The sequence below is a fragment of the Cornus florida genome, unplaced genomic scaffold (genome assembly GCF_030987335.1).
Source record: "Cornus florida cultivar Cherokee Brave unplaced genomic scaffold, ASM3098733v1 CherokeeBrave_3.0.0_Hap2_Chr02, whole genome shotgun sequence".
NCBI lineage: Eukaryota > Viridiplantae > Streptophyta > Magnoliopsida > Cornales > Cornaceae > Cornus > Cornus florida.
Window position 1 is genome coordinate 81,293,608 of NW_026775572.1, and position 12,851 is coordinate 81,306,458.

Sequence of the window (12,851 nt, forward strand, 5' to 3'; positions counted from 1 at the left end):
GCCCTTCCGACGCATTCGCCGGGAAATAAATAAATACATATTAATAAAATTAAAATTAAAATTAAAATTACAAAACCGGACTAAAAAGGGGTGCAACACGAGGACTTCCCAGGGGGTCACCCATCCTAGTACTACTCTCGCCCAAGCACGCTAAACTGCGGAGTTCTGATGGTATGATCCGGTGCATTAGTGCTGGTATGATCGCACCCGACATATTCTCGCCTCCATTTCCCTATAAACCCCTTCCGCTACCGTTCTATTGCCCTTCCGACACATTCGCCGGGAAATAAATAAATACATATTAATAAAATTAAAAATACAAAACCGGACTAAAAAGGGGTGCAACACGAGGACTTCCCAGGGGGTCACCCATCCTAGTACTACTCTCGCCCAAGCACGCTTAACTGCGGAGTTCTGATGGTATGATCCAGTGCATTAGTGCTGGTATGATCGCACCCGACATATTCTCGCCTCCATTTCCCTATAAACCCCTTCCGCTACCGTTCTATTGCCCTTCCGACGCATTCGCCGGGAAATAAATAAATACATATTAATAAAATTAAAATTAAAATTAAAAATACAAAACCGGACTAAAAAGGGGTGCAACACGAGGACTTCCCAGGGGGTCACCCATCCTAGTACTACTCTCGCCCAAGCACGCTTAACTGCGGAGTTCTGATGGGATCCGGTGCATTAGTGCTGGTATGATCGCACCCGACAAATTCTCGCCTCCATTTCCCTATAAACCCCTTCCGCTACCGTTCTATTGCCCTTCCGACGCATTCGCCGGGAAATAAATAAATACATATTAATAAAATTAAAATTAAAATTAAAAATACAAAACCGGACTAAAAAGGGGTACAACGCGAGGACTTCCCAGGGGGTCACCCATCCTAGTACTACTCTCGCCCAAGCACGCTTAACTGCGGATTTCTGATGGGATCCGGTGCATTAGTGCTGGAATGATCGCACCCGACATATTCTCGCCTCCATTTCCCTATAAACCCCTTCCGCGACCGTTCTATTTCCCTTCCGACGCATTCGCCGGGAAATAAATAAATACATATTAATAAAATTAAAATTAAAATTAAAAATACAAAACCGGACTAAAAAGGGGTGCAACACGAGGACTTTCCAGGGGGTCACCCATCCTAGTACTACTCTCGCCCAAGCACGCTTAACTGCGGAGTTCTGATGGGATCCGGTGCATTAGTGCTGGTATGATCGCACCCGACATATTCTCGCCTCCATTTCCCTATAAACCCCTTCCGCTACCGTTCTATTGCCCTTCCGACGCATTCGCCGGGAAATAAATAAATACATATTAATAAAATTAAAATTAAAATTAAAAATACAAAACCGGACTAAAAAGGGGTGCAACACGAGGACTTCCCAGGGGGTCACCCATCCTAGTACTACTCTCGCCCAAGCACGCTTAACTGCGGAGTTCTGATGGGATCCGGTGCATTAGTGCTGGTATGATCGCACCCGACATATTCTTGCCTCCATTTCCCTATAAACCCCTTCCGCTACCGTTGTATTGCCCTTCCGACGCATTCGCCGGGAAATAAATAAATACATATTGATAAAATTAAAATTAAAATTAAAAATACAAAACCGGACTAAAAAGGGGTGCAACACGAGGACTTCCCAGGGGGTCACCCATCCTAGTACTACTCTCGCCCAAGAACGCTTAACTGCGGAGTTCTGATGGGATCCGGTGCATTAGTGCTGCTATGATCGCACCCGACATATTCTCGCCTTCATTTCCCTATAAACCCCTTCCGCTACCGTTCTATTGCCCTTCCGACGCATTCGCCGGGAAATAAATAAATACATATTAATAAAATTAAAATTAAAATTAAAAATACAAAACCGGACTAAAAAGGGGTGCAACACGAGGACTTCCCAGGGGGTCACCCATCCTAATACTACTCTCGCCCAAGCACGCTTAACTGCGGATTTCTGATGGGATCCGGTGCATTAGTGCTGGAATGATCGCACCCGACATATTCTCGCCTCCATTTCCCTATAAACCCCTTCCGCTACCGTTCTATTTCCCTTCCAACGCATTCGCCGGGAAATAAATAAATACATATTAATAAAACTAAAATTAAAATTAAAAATACAAAACCGGACTAAAAAGGGGTGCAACACGAGGACTTCCCAGGGGGTCACCCATCCTAGTACTACTCTCGCCCAAACACGCTTAACTGCGGAGTTCTGATGGGATCCGGTGCATTAGTGCTGGTATGATCGCACCCGACATATTCTCGCCTCCATTTCCCTATAAACCCCTTCCGCTACCGTTCTATTGCCCTTCCGACGCATTCGCCGGGAAATCAACAAATACATATTAATAAAATTAAAATTAAAATTAAAAATACAAAACCGGACTAAAAAGGGGTGCAACACGAGGACTTCCCAGAGGGTCACCCATCCTAGTACAACTCTCGCCCAAGCACGCTTAACTGCGGAGTTCTGATGGGATCAGGTGCGTTAGTGCTGGTATGATCGCACCCGACATATTCTTGCCTCCGTTTCCCTATAAACCCCTTCCGTTACCGTTCTATTGCCCTTCCGACGCATTCGCCGGGAAATAAATAAACACATATTAATAAAATTAAAATTAAAATTAAAAATACAAAACCGGACTAAAAAGGGGTGCAACACGAAGACTTCCCAGGGGGTCACCCATCCTAGTACTACTCTCGCCCAAGCACGCTTAACTGCGGAGTTCTGATGCGATCGGGTGCATTAGTGCTGGTTTGATCGCACCCGACATATTCTCGCCTCCATTTCCCTATAAACCCCTTCCGCTACCGTTATATTGCCCTTCCGACGCATTCGCCGGGAAATAAATAAATACATATTAATAAAATTAAAAATACAAAACCGGACTAAAAAGGGGTGCAACACGAGGACTTCCCAGGGGGTCACCCATCCTAGTACAACTCTCGCCCAAGCACGCTTAACTGCGGAGTTCTGATGGGATCCGGTGCATTAGTGCTGGTATGATCGCACCCGACATATTCTCGCCTCCATTTCCCTATAAACCCCTTCCGCTACCGTTCTATTGCCCTTCCGACGCATTCGCTGGGAAATAAATAAATACATATTAATAAAATTAAAATTAAAATTAAAAATACAAAACCGGACTAAAAAGGGGTGCAACACGAGGACATCCCAGGGGGTCACCCATCCTAGTACTACTCTCGCCCAAGCACGCTTAACTGCGGAGTTCTAATGGGATCCGGTGCATTGGTGCTGGTATGATCGCACCCGACATATTCTCGCCTCCATTTCCCTATAAACCCCTTCCGCTACCGTTCTATTGCCCTTCCGACGCATTCGCCGGGAAATAAATAAATACATATTAATAAAATTAAAATTAAAATTAAAAATACAAAACCGGACTAAAAAGGGGTGCAACACGAGGACTTCCCAGGGGGTCACCCATCCTAGTACTACTCTCGCCCAAGCACGCTTAACTGCGGAGTTCTGATGGGATCCGGTGCATTGGTGCTGGTATGATCGCACCCGACATATTCTCGCCTCCATTTCCCTATAAACCCCTTCCGCTACCGTTCTATTGCCCTTCCGACGCATTCGCCGGGAAATAAATAAATACATATTAATAAAATTAAAATTAAAATTAAAAATACAAAACCGGACTAAAAAGGGGTGCAACACGAGGACTTCCCAGGGGGTCACCCATCCTAGTACTACTCTCGCCCAAGCACGCTTAACTGCGGATTTCTGATGGGATCCGGTGCATTAGTGCTGGAATGATCGCACCCGACATATTCTCGCCTCCATTTCCCTATAAACCCCTTCCGCTACCGTTCTATTTCCCTTCCGACGCATTCGCCGGGAAATAAATAAATACATATTAATAAAACTAAAATTAAAATTAAAAATACAAAACCGGACTAAAAAGGGGTGCAACACGAGGACTTCCCAGGGGGTCACCCATCCTAGTACTACTCTCGCCCAAACACGCTTAACTGCGGAGTTCTGATGGGATCCGGTGCATTAGTGCTGGTATGATCGCACCCGACATATTCTCGCCTCTATTTCCCTATAAACCCCTTCCGCTACCGTTCTATTGCCCTTCCGACGCATTCGCCGGGAAATCAATAAATACATATTAATAAAATTAAAATTAAAATTAGAAATACAAAACCGGACTAAAAAGGGGTGCAACACGAGGACTTCCCAGGGGGTCACCCATCCTAGTACAACTCTCGCCCAAGCACGCTTAACTGCGGAGTTCTGATGGGATCAGGTGCGTTAGTGCTGGTATGATCGCACCCGACATATTCTTGCCTCCATTTCCCTATAAACCCCTTCCGCTACCGTTCTATTGCCCTTCCGACGCATTCGCCGGGAAATAAATAAATACATATTAATAAAATTAAAATTAAAATTAAAATTACAAAACCGGACTAAAAAGGGGTGCAACACGAGGACTTCCCAGGGGGTCACCCATCCTAGTACTACTCTCGCCCAAGCACGCTAAACTGCGGAGTTCTGATGGTATGATCCGGTGCATTAGTGCTGGTATGATCGCACCCGACATATTCTCGCCTCCATTTCCCTATAAACCCCTTCCGCTACCGTTCTATTGCCCTTCCGACACATTCGCCGGGAAATAAATAAATACATATTAATAAAATTAAAAATACAAAACCGGACTAAAAAGGGGTGCAACACGAGGACTTCCCAGGGGGTCACCCATCCTAGTACTACTCTCGCCCAAGCACGCTTAACTGCGGAGTTCTGATGGTATGATCCAGTGCATTAGTGCTGGTATGATCGCACCCGACATATTCTCGCCTCCATTTCCCTATAAACCCCTTCCGCTACCGTTCTATTGCCCTTCCGACGCATTCGCCGGGAAATAAATAAATACATATTAATAAAATTAAAATTAAAATTAAAAATACAAAACCGGACTAAAAAGGGGTGCAACACGAGGACTTCCCAGGGGGTCACCCATCCTAGTACTACTCTCGCCCAAGCACGCTTAACTGCGGAGTTCTGATGGGATCCGGTGCATTAGTGCTGGTATGATCGCACCCGACAAATTCTCGCCTCCATTTCCCTATAAACCCCTTCCGCTATCGTTCTATTGCCCTTCCGACGCATTCGCCGGGAAATAAATAAATACATATTAATAAAATTAAAATTAAAATTAAAAATACAAAACCGGACTAAAAAGGGGTACAACGCGAGGACTTCCCAGGGGGTCACCCATCCTAGTACTACTCTCGCCCAAGCACGCTTAACTGCGGATTTCTGATGGGATCCGGTGCATTAGTGCTGGAATGATCGCACCCGACATATTCTCGCCTCCATTTCCCTATAAACCCCTTCCGCGACCGTTCTATTTCCCTTCCGACGCATTCGCCGGGAAATAAATAAATACATATTAATAAAATTAAAATTAAAATTAAAAATACAAAACCGGACTAAAAAGGGGTGCAACACGAGGACTTTCCAGGGGGTCACCCATCCTAGTACTACTCTCGCCCAAGCACGCTTAACTGCGGAGTTCTGATGGGATCCGGTGCATTAGTGCTGGTATGATCGCACCCGACATATTCTCGCCTCCATTTCCCTATAAACCCCTTCCGCTACCGTTCTATTGCCCTTCCGACGCATTCGCCGGGAAATAAATAAATACATATTAATAAAATTAAAATTAAAATTAAAAATACAAAACCGGACTAAAAAGGGGTGCAACACGAGGACTTCCCAGGGGGTCACCCATCCTAGTACTATTCTCGCCCAAGCACGCTTAACTGCGGAGTTCTGATGGGATCCGGTGCATTAGTGCTGGTATGATCGCACCCGACATATTCTTGCCTCCATTTCCCTATAAACCCCTTCCGCTACCGTTGTATTGCCCTTCCGACGCATTCGCCGGGAAATAAATAAATACATATTGATAAAATTAAAATTAAAATTAAAAATACAAAACCGGACTAAAAAGGGGTGCAACACGAGGACTTCCCAGGGGGTCACCCATCCTAGTACTACTCTCGCCCAAGAACGCTTAACTGCGGAGTTCTGATGGGATCCGGTGCATTAGTGCTGCTATGATCGCACCCGACATATTCTCGCCTTCATTTCCCTATAAACCCCTTCCGCTACCGTTCTATTGCCCTTCCGACGCATTCGCCGGGAAATAAATAAATACATATTAATAAAATTAAAATTAAAATTAAAAATACAAAACCGGACTAAAAAGGGGTGCAACACGAGGACTTCCCAGGGGGTCACCCATCCTAATACTACTCTCGCCCAAGCACGCTTAACTGCGGATTTCTGATGGGATCCGGTGCATTAGTGCTGGAATGATCGCACCCGACATATTCTCGCCTCCATTTCCCTATAAACCCCTTCCGCTACCGTTCTATTTCCCTTCCAACGCATTCGCCGGGAAATAAATAAATACATATTAATAAAACTAAAATTAAAATTAAAAATACAAAACCGGACTAAAAAGGGGTGCAACACGAGGACTTCCCAGGGGGTCACCCATCCTAGTACTACTCTCGCCCAAACACGCTTAACTGCGGAGTTCTGATGGGATCCGGTGCATTAGTGCTGGTATGATCGCACCCGACATATTCTCGCCTCCATTTCCCTATAAACCCCTTCCGCTACCGTTCTATTGCCCTTCCGACGCATTCGCCGGGAAATCAACAAATACATATTAATAAAATTAAAATTAAAATTAAAAATACAAAACCGGACTAAAAAGGGGTGCAACACGAGGACTTCCCAGAGGGTCACCCATCCTAGTACAACTCTCGCCCAAGCACGCTTAACTGCGGAGTTCTGATGGGATCAGGTGCGTTAGTGCTGGTATGATCGCACCCGACATATTCTTGCCTCCATTTCCCTATAAACCCCTTCCGTTACCGTTCTATTGCCCTTCCGACGCATTCGCCGGGAAATAAATAAACACATATTAATAAAATTAAAATTAAAATTAAAAATACAAAACCGGACTAAAAAGGGGTGCAACACGAAGACTTCCCAGGGGGTCACCCATCCTAGTACTACTCTCGCCCAAGCACGCTTAACTGCGGAGTTCTGATGCGATCGGGTGCATTAGTGCTGGTTTGATCGCACCCGACATATTCTCGCCTCCATTTCCCTATAAACCCCTTCCGCTACCGTTATATTGCCCTTCCGACGCATTCGCCGGGAAATAAATAAATACATATTAATAAAATTAAAAATACAAAACCGGACTAAAAAGGGGTGCAACACGAGGACTTCCCAGGGGGTCACCCATCCTAGTACAACTCTCGCCCAAGCACGCTTAACTGCGGAGTTCTGATGGGATCCGGTGCATTAGTGCTGGTATGATCGCACCCGACATATTCTCGCCTCCATTTCCCTATAAACCCCTTCCGCTACCGTTCTATTGCCCTTCCGACGCATTCGCTGGGAAATAAATAAATACATATTAATAAAATTAAAATTAAAATTAAAAATACAAAACCGGACTAAAAAGGGGTGCAACACGAGGACATCCCAGGGGGTCACCCATCCTAGTACTACTCTCGCCCAAGCACGCTTAACTGCGGAGTTCTAATGGGATCCGGTGCATTGGTGCTGGTATGATCGCACCCGACATATTCTCGCCTCCATTTCCCTATAAACCCCTTCCGCTACCGTTCTATTGCCCTTCCGACGCATTCGCCGGGAAATAAATAAATACATATTAATAAAATTAAAATTAAAATTAAAAATACAAAACCGGACTAAAAAGGGGTGCAACACGAGGACTTCCCAGGGGGTCACCCATCCTAGTACTACTCTCGCCCAAGCACGCTTAACTGCGGAGTTCTGATGGGATCCGGTGCATTGGTGCTGGTATGATCGCACCCGACATATTCTCGCCTCCATTTCCCTATAAACCCCTTCCGCTACCGTTCTATTGCCCTTCCGACGCATTCGCCGGGAAATAAATAAATACATATTAATAAAATTAAAATTAAAATTAAAAATACAAAACCGGACTAAAAAGGGGTGCAACACGAGGACTTCCCAGGGGGTCACCCATCCTAGTACTACTCTCGCCCAAGCACGCTTAACTGCGGATTTCTGATGGGATCCGGTGCATTAGTGCTGGAATGATCGCACCCGACATATTCTCGCCTCCATTTCCCTATAAACCCCTTCCGCTACCGTTCTATTTCCCTTCCGACGCATTCGCCGGGAAATAAATAAATACATATTAATAAAACTAAAATTAAAATTAAAAATACAAAACCGGACTAAAAAGGGGTGCAACACGAGGACTTCCCAGGGGGTCACCCATCCTAGTACTACTCTCGCCCAAACACGCTTAACTGCGGAGTTCTGATGGGATCCGGTGCATTAGTGCTGGTATGATCGCACCCGACATATTCTCGCCTCTATTTCCCTATAAACCCCTTCCGCTACCGTTCTATTGCCCTTCCGACGCATTCGCCGGGAAATCAATAAATACATATTAATAAAATTAAAATTAAAATTAGAAATACAAAACCGGACTAAAAAGGGGTGCAACACGAGGACTTCCCAGGGGGTCACCCATCCTAGTACAACTCTCGCCCAAGCACGCTTAACTGCGGAGTTCTGATGGGATCAGGTGCGTTAGTGCTGGTATGATCGCACCCGACATATTCTTGCCTCCATTTCCCTATAAACCCCTTCCGCTACCGTTCTATTGCCCTTCCGACGCATTCGCCGGGAAATAAATAAATACATATTAATAAAATTAAAATTAAAATTAAAATTACAAAACCGGACTAAAAAGGGGTGCAACACGAGGACTTCCCAGGGGGTCACCCATCCTAGTACTACTCTCGCCCAAGCACGCTAAACTGCGGAGTTCTGATGGTATGATCCGGTGCATTAGTGCTGGTATGATCGCACCCGACATATTCTCGCCTCCATTTCCCTATAAACCCCTTCCGCTACCGTTCTATTGCCCTTCCGACACATTCGCCGGGAAATAAATAAATACATATTAATAAAATTAAAAATACAAAACCGGACTAAAAAGGGGTGCAACACGAGGACTTCCCAGGGGGTCACCCATCCTAGTACTACTCTCGCCCAAGCACGCTTAACTGCGGAGTTCTGATGGTATGATCCAGTGCATTAGTGCTGGTATGATCGCACCCGACATATTCTCGCCTCCATTTCCCTATAAACCCCTTCCGCTACCGTTCTATTGCCCTTCCGACGCATTCGCCGGGAAATAAATAAATACATATTAATAAAATTAAAATTAAAATTAAAAATACAAAACCGGACTAAAAAGGGGTGCAACACGAGGACTTCCCAGGGGGTCACCCATCCTAGTACTACTCTCGCCCAAGCACGCTTAACTGCGGAGTTCTGATGGGATCCGGTGCATTAGTGCTGGTATGATCGCACCCGACAAATTCTCGCCTCCATTTCCCTATAAACCCCTTCCGCTATCGTTCTATTGCCCTTCCGACGCATTCGCCGGGAAATAAATAAATACATATTAATAAAATTAAAATTAAAATTAAAAATACAAAACCGGACTAAAAAGGGGTACAACGCGAGGACTTCCCAGGGGGTCACCCATCCTAGTACTACTCTCGCCCAAGCACGCTTAACTGCGGATTTCTGATGGGATCCGGTGCATTAGTGCTGGAATGATCGCACCCGACATATTCTCGCCTCCATTTCCCTATAAACCCCTTCCGCGACCGTTCTATTTCCCTTCCGACGCATTCGCCGGGAAATAAATAAATACATATTAATAAAATTAAAATTAAAATTAAAAATACAAAACCGGACTAAAAAGGGGTGCAACACGAGGACTTTCCAGGGGGTCACCCATCCTAGTACTACTCTCGCCCAAGCACGCTTAACTGCGGAGTTCTGATGGGATCCGGTGCATTAGTGCTGGTATGATCGCACCCGACATATTCTCGCCTCCATTTCCCTATAAACCCCTTCCGCTACCGTTCTATTGCCCTTCCGACGCATTCGCCGGGAAATAAATAAATACATATTAATAAAATTAAAATTAAAATTAAAAATACAAAACCGGACTAAAAAGGGGTGCAACACGAGGACTTCCCAGGGGGTCACCCATCCTAGTACTATTCTCGCCCAAGCACGCTTAACTGCGGAGTTCTGATGGGATCCGGTGCATTAGTGCTGGTATGATCGCACCCGACATATTCTTGCCTCCATTTCCCTATAAACCCCTTCCGCTACCGTTGTATTGCCCTTCCGACGCATTCGCCGGGAAATAAATAAATACATATTGATAAAATTAAAATTAAAATTAAAAATACAAAACCGGACTAAAAAGGGGTGCAACACGAGGACTTCCCAGGGGGTCACCCATCCTAGTACTACTCTCGCCCAAGAACGCTTAACTGCGGAGTTCTGATGGGATCCGGTGCATTAGTGCTGCTATGATCGCACCCGACATATTCTCGCCTTCATTTCCCTATAAACCCCTTCCGCTACCGTTCTATTGCCCTTCCGACGCATTCGCCGGGAAATAAATAAATACATATTAATAAAATTAAAATTAAAATTAAAAATACAAAACCGGACTAAAAAGGGGTGCAACACGAGGACTTCCCAGGGGGTCACCCATCCTAATACTACTCTCGCCCAAGCACGCTTAACTGCGGATTTCTGATGGGATCCGGTGCATTAGTGCTGGAATGATCGCACCCGACATATTCTCGCCTCCATTTCCCTATAAACCCCTTCCGCTACCGTTCTATTTCCCTTCCAACGCATTCGCCGGGAAATAAATAAATACATATTAATAAAACTAAAATTAAAATTAAAAATACAAAACCGGACTAAAAAGGGGTGCAACACGAGGACTTCCCAGGGGGTCACCCATCCTAGTACTACTCTCGCCCAAACACGCTTAACTGCGGAGTTCTGATGGGATCCGGTGCATTAGTGCTGGTATGATCGCACCCGACATATTCTCGCCTCCATTTCCCTATAAACCCCTTCCGCTACCGTTCTATTGCCCTTCCGACGCATTCGCCGGGAAATCAACAAATACATATTAATAAAATTAAAATTAAAATTAAAAATACAAAACCGGACTAAAAAGGGGTGCAACACGAGGACTTCCCAGAGGGTCACCCATCCTAGTACAACTCTCGCCCAAGCACGCTTAACTGCGGAGTTCTGATGGGATCAGGTGCGTTAGTGCTGGTATGATCGCACCCGACATATTCTTGCCTCCATTTCCCTATAAACCCCTTCCGTTACCGTTCTATTGCCCTTCCGACGCATTCGCCGGGAAATAAATAAACACATATTAATAAAATTAAAATTAAAATTAAAAATACAAAACCGGACTAAAAAGGGGTGCAACACGAAGACTTCCCAGGGGGTCACCCATCCTAGTACTACTCTCGCCCAAGCACGCTTAACTGCGGAGTTCTGATGCGATCGGGTGCATTAGTGCTGGTTTGATCGCACCCGACATATTCTCGCCTCCATTTCCCTATAAACCCCTTCCGCTACCGTTATATTGCCCTTCCGACGCATTCGCCGGGAAATAAATAAATACATATTAATAAAATTAAAAATACAAAACCGGACTAAAAAGGGGTGCAACACGAGGACTTCCCAGGGGGTCACCCATCCTAGTACAACTCTCGCCCAAGCACGCTTAACTGCGGAGTTCTGATGGGATCCGGTGCATTAGTGCTGGTATGATCGCACCCGACATATTCTCGCCTCCATTTCCCTATAAACCCCTTCCGCTACCGTTCTATTGCCCTTCCGACGCATTCGCTGGGAAATAAATAAATACATATTAATAAAATTAAAATTAAAATTAAAAATACAAAACCGGACTAAAAAGGGGTGCAACACGAGGACATCCCAGGGGGTCACCCATCCTAGTACTACTCTCGCCCAAGCACGCTTAACTGCGGAGTTCTAATGGGATCCGGTGCATTGGTGCTGGTATGATCGCACCCGACATATTCTCGCCTCCATTTCCCTATAAACCCCTTCCGCTACCGTTCTATTGCCCTTCCGACGCATTCGCCGGGAAATAAATAAATACATATTAATAAAATTAAAATTAAAATTAAAAATACAAAACCGGACTAAAAAGGGGTGCAACACGAGGACTTCCCAGGGGGTCACCCATCCTAGTACTACTCTCGCCCAAGCACGCTTAACTGCGGAGTTCTGATGGGATCCGGTGCATTAGTGCTGGTATGATCGCACCCGACATATTCTCGCCTCCATTTCCCTATAAACCCCTTCCGCTACCGTTCTATTGCCCTTCCGACGCATTCGCCGGGAAATAAATAAATACATATTAATAAAATTAAAATTAAAATTAAAAATACAAAACCGGACTAAAAAGGAGTGCAACACGAGGACTTCGCAGGGGGTCACCCATCCTAGTACTACTCTCCCCCAAGCACGCTTAACGGCGGTGTTCTGATGGGATCCGGTGCATTAGTGCTGGTATGATCGCACCCAACATATTCTCGCCTCCATTTCCCTATAAACCCCTTCCGCTACCGTTCTATTGCCCTTCCGACGCATTCGCCGGGAAATAAATAAATACATATTAATAAAATTAAAATTAAAATTAAAAATACAAAACCGGACTAAAAAGGGGTGCAACAAGAGGACTTCCCAGGGGGTCACCCATCCTAGTACTACTCTCGCCCAAGCACGCTTGACTGCGGAGTTCTGATGGGATCCGGTACATTAGTGCTGGTATGATCGCACCCGACATATTCTCGCCTCTATTTCCCTGTAAACCCCATCCGCTACCGTTCTATTGCCCT

The 12,851-nt window shown here is 45.2% G+C and overlaps 50 non-coding genes across 50 annotated transcripts; all 50 read right to left on the reverse strand.

Annotated features, from left to right (window-relative positions):
* Nucleotides 1-87: 87 nt before the first annotated feature.
* On the reverse strand, nucleotides 88-209 carry LOC132297203 (5S ribosomal RNA). Its single transcript, XR_009479071.1, has one exon. It is a non-coding gene; the product is annotated as a 5S ribosomal RNA (ribosomal RNA).
* A 127-nt stretch (nucleotides 210-336) lies between these two features.
* Nucleotides 337-458, reverse strand: LOC132297138 (5S ribosomal RNA). The gene has a single exon (XR_009479010.1). It is a non-coding gene; the product is annotated as a 5S ribosomal RNA (ribosomal RNA).
* Nucleotides 459-597: 139 nt separating this feature from the next.
* On the reverse strand, nucleotides 598-716 carry LOC132297963 (5S ribosomal RNA). The gene has a single exon (XR_009479468.1). It is a non-coding gene; the product is annotated as a 5S ribosomal RNA (ribosomal RNA).
* A 139-nt stretch (nucleotides 717-855) lies between these two features.
* On the reverse strand, nucleotides 856-974 carry LOC132297212 (5S ribosomal RNA). Its single transcript, XR_009479079.1, has one exon. It is a non-coding gene; the product is annotated as a 5S ribosomal RNA (ribosomal RNA).
* Nucleotides 975-1,113: 139 nt separating this feature from the next.
* Nucleotides 1,114-1,232, reverse strand: LOC132296946 (5S ribosomal RNA). The gene has a single exon (XR_009478827.1). It is a non-coding gene; the product is annotated as a 5S ribosomal RNA (ribosomal RNA).
* Nucleotides 1,233-1,371: 139 nt separating this feature from the next.
* On the reverse strand, nucleotides 1,372-1,490 carry LOC132298080 (5S ribosomal RNA). The gene has a single exon (XR_009479513.1). It is a non-coding gene; the product is annotated as a 5S ribosomal RNA (ribosomal RNA).
* Nucleotides 1,491-1,629: 139 nt separating this feature from the next.
* LOC132297151 (5S ribosomal RNA) lies at nucleotides 1,630-1,748 on the reverse strand. Its single transcript, XR_009479022.1, has one exon. It is a non-coding gene; the product is annotated as a 5S ribosomal RNA (ribosomal RNA).
* Nucleotides 1,749-1,887: 139 nt separating this feature from the next.
* Nucleotides 1,888-2,006, reverse strand: LOC132297164 (5S ribosomal RNA). Its single transcript, XR_009479034.1, has one exon. It is a non-coding gene; the product is annotated as a 5S ribosomal RNA (ribosomal RNA).
* Nucleotides 2,007-2,145: 139 nt separating this feature from the next.
* On the reverse strand, nucleotides 2,146-2,264 carry LOC132296852 (5S ribosomal RNA). The gene has a single exon (XR_009478738.1). It is a non-coding gene; the product is annotated as a 5S ribosomal RNA (ribosomal RNA).
* A 139-nt stretch (nucleotides 2,265-2,403) lies between these two features.
* Nucleotides 2,404-2,522, reverse strand: LOC132297124 (5S ribosomal RNA). Its single transcript, XR_009478996.1, has one exon. It is a non-coding gene; the product is annotated as a 5S ribosomal RNA (ribosomal RNA).
* Nucleotides 2,523-2,661: 139 nt separating this feature from the next.
* LOC132297250 (5S ribosomal RNA) lies at nucleotides 2,662-2,780 on the reverse strand. The gene has a single exon (XR_009479115.1). It is a non-coding gene; the product is annotated as a 5S ribosomal RNA (ribosomal RNA).
* A 127-nt stretch (nucleotides 2,781-2,907) lies between these two features.
* LOC132296836 (5S ribosomal RNA) lies at nucleotides 2,908-3,026 on the reverse strand. Its single transcript, XR_009478723.1, has one exon. It is a non-coding gene; the product is annotated as a 5S ribosomal RNA (ribosomal RNA).
* Nucleotides 3,027-3,165: 139 nt separating this feature from the next.
* Nucleotides 3,166-3,284, reverse strand: LOC132297103 (5S ribosomal RNA). Its single transcript, XR_009478976.1, has one exon. It is a non-coding gene; the product is annotated as a 5S ribosomal RNA (ribosomal RNA).
* Nucleotides 3,285-3,423: 139 nt separating this feature from the next.
* On the reverse strand, nucleotides 3,424-3,542 carry LOC132296792 (5S ribosomal RNA). Its single transcript, XR_009478682.1, has one exon. It is a non-coding gene; the product is annotated as a 5S ribosomal RNA (ribosomal RNA).
* Nucleotides 3,543-3,681: 139 nt separating this feature from the next.
* Nucleotides 3,682-3,800, reverse strand: LOC132297059 (5S ribosomal RNA). The gene has a single exon (XR_009478935.1). It is a non-coding gene; the product is annotated as a 5S ribosomal RNA (ribosomal RNA).
* Nucleotides 3,801-3,939: 139 nt separating this feature from the next.
* LOC132296853 (5S ribosomal RNA) lies at nucleotides 3,940-4,058 on the reverse strand. Its single transcript, XR_009478739.1, has one exon. It is a non-coding gene; the product is annotated as a 5S ribosomal RNA (ribosomal RNA).
* Nucleotides 4,059-4,197: 139 nt separating this feature from the next.
* Nucleotides 4,198-4,316, reverse strand: LOC132297086 (5S ribosomal RNA). Its single transcript, XR_009478960.1, has one exon. It is a non-coding gene; the product is annotated as a 5S ribosomal RNA (ribosomal RNA).
* Nucleotides 4,317-4,455: 139 nt separating this feature from the next.
* Nucleotides 4,456-4,577, reverse strand: LOC132297204 (5S ribosomal RNA). The gene has a single exon (XR_009479072.1). It is a non-coding gene; the product is annotated as a 5S ribosomal RNA (ribosomal RNA).
* Nucleotides 4,578-4,704: 127 nt separating this feature from the next.
* LOC132297139 (5S ribosomal RNA) lies at nucleotides 4,705-4,826 on the reverse strand. The gene has a single exon (XR_009479011.1). It is a non-coding gene; the product is annotated as a 5S ribosomal RNA (ribosomal RNA).
* Nucleotides 4,827-4,965: 139 nt separating this feature from the next.
* LOC132298130 (5S ribosomal RNA) lies at nucleotides 4,966-5,084 on the reverse strand. The gene has a single exon (XR_009479552.1). It is a non-coding gene; the product is annotated as a 5S ribosomal RNA (ribosomal RNA).
* Nucleotides 5,085-5,223: 139 nt separating this feature from the next.
* Nucleotides 5,224-5,342, reverse strand: LOC132297214 (5S ribosomal RNA). The gene has a single exon (XR_009479081.1). It is a non-coding gene; the product is annotated as a 5S ribosomal RNA (ribosomal RNA).
* Nucleotides 5,343-5,481: 139 nt separating this feature from the next.
* Nucleotides 5,482-5,600, reverse strand: LOC132296947 (5S ribosomal RNA). Its single transcript, XR_009478828.1, has one exon. It is a non-coding gene; the product is annotated as a 5S ribosomal RNA (ribosomal RNA).
* Nucleotides 5,601-5,739: 139 nt separating this feature from the next.
* On the reverse strand, nucleotides 5,740-5,858 carry LOC132296764 (5S ribosomal RNA). The gene has a single exon (XR_009478655.1). It is a non-coding gene; the product is annotated as a 5S ribosomal RNA (ribosomal RNA).
* A 139-nt stretch (nucleotides 5,859-5,997) lies between these two features.
* LOC132297152 (5S ribosomal RNA) lies at nucleotides 5,998-6,116 on the reverse strand. Its single transcript, XR_009479023.1, has one exon. It is a non-coding gene; the product is annotated as a 5S ribosomal RNA (ribosomal RNA).
* Nucleotides 6,117-6,255: 139 nt separating this feature from the next.
* On the reverse strand, nucleotides 6,256-6,374 carry LOC132297165 (5S ribosomal RNA). The gene has a single exon (XR_009479035.1). It is a non-coding gene; the product is annotated as a 5S ribosomal RNA (ribosomal RNA).
* Nucleotides 6,375-6,513: 139 nt separating this feature from the next.
* Nucleotides 6,514-6,632, reverse strand: LOC132296854 (5S ribosomal RNA). Its single transcript, XR_009478740.1, has one exon. It is a non-coding gene; the product is annotated as a 5S ribosomal RNA (ribosomal RNA).
* Nucleotides 6,633-6,771: 139 nt separating this feature from the next.
* Nucleotides 6,772-6,890, reverse strand: LOC132297125 (5S ribosomal RNA). The gene has a single exon (XR_009478997.1). It is a non-coding gene; the product is annotated as a 5S ribosomal RNA (ribosomal RNA).
* A 139-nt stretch (nucleotides 6,891-7,029) lies between these two features.
* Nucleotides 7,030-7,148, reverse strand: LOC132297251 (5S ribosomal RNA). Its single transcript, XR_009479116.1, has one exon. It is a non-coding gene; the product is annotated as a 5S ribosomal RNA (ribosomal RNA).
* Nucleotides 7,149-7,275: 127 nt separating this feature from the next.
* Nucleotides 7,276-7,394, reverse strand: LOC132296837 (5S ribosomal RNA). Its single transcript, XR_009478724.1, has one exon. It is a non-coding gene; the product is annotated as a 5S ribosomal RNA (ribosomal RNA).
* A 139-nt stretch (nucleotides 7,395-7,533) lies between these two features.
* LOC132297104 (5S ribosomal RNA) lies at nucleotides 7,534-7,652 on the reverse strand. Its single transcript, XR_009478977.1, has one exon. It is a non-coding gene; the product is annotated as a 5S ribosomal RNA (ribosomal RNA).
* A 139-nt stretch (nucleotides 7,653-7,791) lies between these two features.
* On the reverse strand, nucleotides 7,792-7,910 carry LOC132296793 (5S ribosomal RNA). Its single transcript, XR_009478683.1, has one exon. It is a non-coding gene; the product is annotated as a 5S ribosomal RNA (ribosomal RNA).
* A 139-nt stretch (nucleotides 7,911-8,049) lies between these two features.
* On the reverse strand, nucleotides 8,050-8,168 carry LOC132297061 (5S ribosomal RNA). Its single transcript, XR_009478937.1, has one exon. It is a non-coding gene; the product is annotated as a 5S ribosomal RNA (ribosomal RNA).
* A 139-nt stretch (nucleotides 8,169-8,307) lies between these two features.
* On the reverse strand, nucleotides 8,308-8,426 carry LOC132296855 (5S ribosomal RNA). Its single transcript, XR_009478741.1, has one exon. It is a non-coding gene; the product is annotated as a 5S ribosomal RNA (ribosomal RNA).
* A 139-nt stretch (nucleotides 8,427-8,565) lies between these two features.
* LOC132297087 (5S ribosomal RNA) lies at nucleotides 8,566-8,684 on the reverse strand. The gene has a single exon (XR_009478961.1). It is a non-coding gene; the product is annotated as a 5S ribosomal RNA (ribosomal RNA).
* Nucleotides 8,685-8,823: 139 nt separating this feature from the next.
* On the reverse strand, nucleotides 8,824-8,945 carry LOC132297205 (5S ribosomal RNA). Its single transcript, XR_009479073.1, has one exon. It is a non-coding gene; the product is annotated as a 5S ribosomal RNA (ribosomal RNA).
* Nucleotides 8,946-9,072: 127 nt separating this feature from the next.
* On the reverse strand, nucleotides 9,073-9,194 carry LOC132297140 (5S ribosomal RNA). The gene has a single exon (XR_009479012.1). It is a non-coding gene; the product is annotated as a 5S ribosomal RNA (ribosomal RNA).
* A 139-nt stretch (nucleotides 9,195-9,333) lies between these two features.
* LOC132298142 (5S ribosomal RNA) lies at nucleotides 9,334-9,452 on the reverse strand. The gene has a single exon (XR_009479563.1). It is a non-coding gene; the product is annotated as a 5S ribosomal RNA (ribosomal RNA).
* Nucleotides 9,453-9,591: 139 nt separating this feature from the next.
* On the reverse strand, nucleotides 9,592-9,710 carry LOC132297215 (5S ribosomal RNA). The gene has a single exon (XR_009479082.1). It is a non-coding gene; the product is annotated as a 5S ribosomal RNA (ribosomal RNA).
* Nucleotides 9,711-9,849: 139 nt separating this feature from the next.
* Nucleotides 9,850-9,968, reverse strand: LOC132296948 (5S ribosomal RNA). The gene has a single exon (XR_009478829.1). It is a non-coding gene; the product is annotated as a 5S ribosomal RNA (ribosomal RNA).
* A 139-nt stretch (nucleotides 9,969-10,107) lies between these two features.
* On the reverse strand, nucleotides 10,108-10,226 carry LOC132296765 (5S ribosomal RNA). Its single transcript, XR_009478656.1, has one exon. It is a non-coding gene; the product is annotated as a 5S ribosomal RNA (ribosomal RNA).
* A 139-nt stretch (nucleotides 10,227-10,365) lies between these two features.
* Nucleotides 10,366-10,484, reverse strand: LOC132297153 (5S ribosomal RNA). The gene has a single exon (XR_009479024.1). It is a non-coding gene; the product is annotated as a 5S ribosomal RNA (ribosomal RNA).
* A 139-nt stretch (nucleotides 10,485-10,623) lies between these two features.
* Nucleotides 10,624-10,742, reverse strand: LOC132297167 (5S ribosomal RNA). The gene has a single exon (XR_009479037.1). It is a non-coding gene; the product is annotated as a 5S ribosomal RNA (ribosomal RNA).
* Nucleotides 10,743-10,881: 139 nt separating this feature from the next.
* LOC132296856 (5S ribosomal RNA) lies at nucleotides 10,882-11,000 on the reverse strand. The gene has a single exon (XR_009478742.1). It is a non-coding gene; the product is annotated as a 5S ribosomal RNA (ribosomal RNA).
* Nucleotides 11,001-11,139: 139 nt separating this feature from the next.
* On the reverse strand, nucleotides 11,140-11,258 carry LOC132297126 (5S ribosomal RNA). The gene has a single exon (XR_009478998.1). It is a non-coding gene; the product is annotated as a 5S ribosomal RNA (ribosomal RNA).
* A 139-nt stretch (nucleotides 11,259-11,397) lies between these two features.
* Nucleotides 11,398-11,516, reverse strand: LOC132297252 (5S ribosomal RNA). The gene has a single exon (XR_009479117.1). It is a non-coding gene; the product is annotated as a 5S ribosomal RNA (ribosomal RNA).
* A 127-nt stretch (nucleotides 11,517-11,643) lies between these two features.
* LOC132296839 (5S ribosomal RNA) lies at nucleotides 11,644-11,762 on the reverse strand. The gene has a single exon (XR_009478726.1). It is a non-coding gene; the product is annotated as a 5S ribosomal RNA (ribosomal RNA).
* Nucleotides 11,763-11,901: 139 nt separating this feature from the next.
* Nucleotides 11,902-12,020, reverse strand: LOC132297105 (5S ribosomal RNA). The gene has a single exon (XR_009478978.1). It is a non-coding gene; the product is annotated as a 5S ribosomal RNA (ribosomal RNA).
* Nucleotides 12,021-12,159: 139 nt separating this feature from the next.
* On the reverse strand, nucleotides 12,160-12,278 carry LOC132298153 (5S ribosomal RNA). Its single transcript, XR_009479574.1, has one exon. It is a non-coding gene; the product is annotated as a 5S ribosomal RNA (ribosomal RNA).
* Nucleotides 12,279-12,417: 139 nt separating this feature from the next.
* On the reverse strand, nucleotides 12,418-12,536 carry LOC132297290 (5S ribosomal RNA). The gene has a single exon (XR_009479153.1). It is a non-coding gene; the product is annotated as a 5S ribosomal RNA (ribosomal RNA).
* A 139-nt stretch (nucleotides 12,537-12,675) lies between these two features.
* Nucleotides 12,676-12,794, reverse strand: LOC132297170 (5S ribosomal RNA). Its single transcript, XR_009479040.1, has one exon. It is a non-coding gene; the product is annotated as a 5S ribosomal RNA (ribosomal RNA).
* Nucleotides 12,795-12,851: the final 57 nt, after the last annotated feature.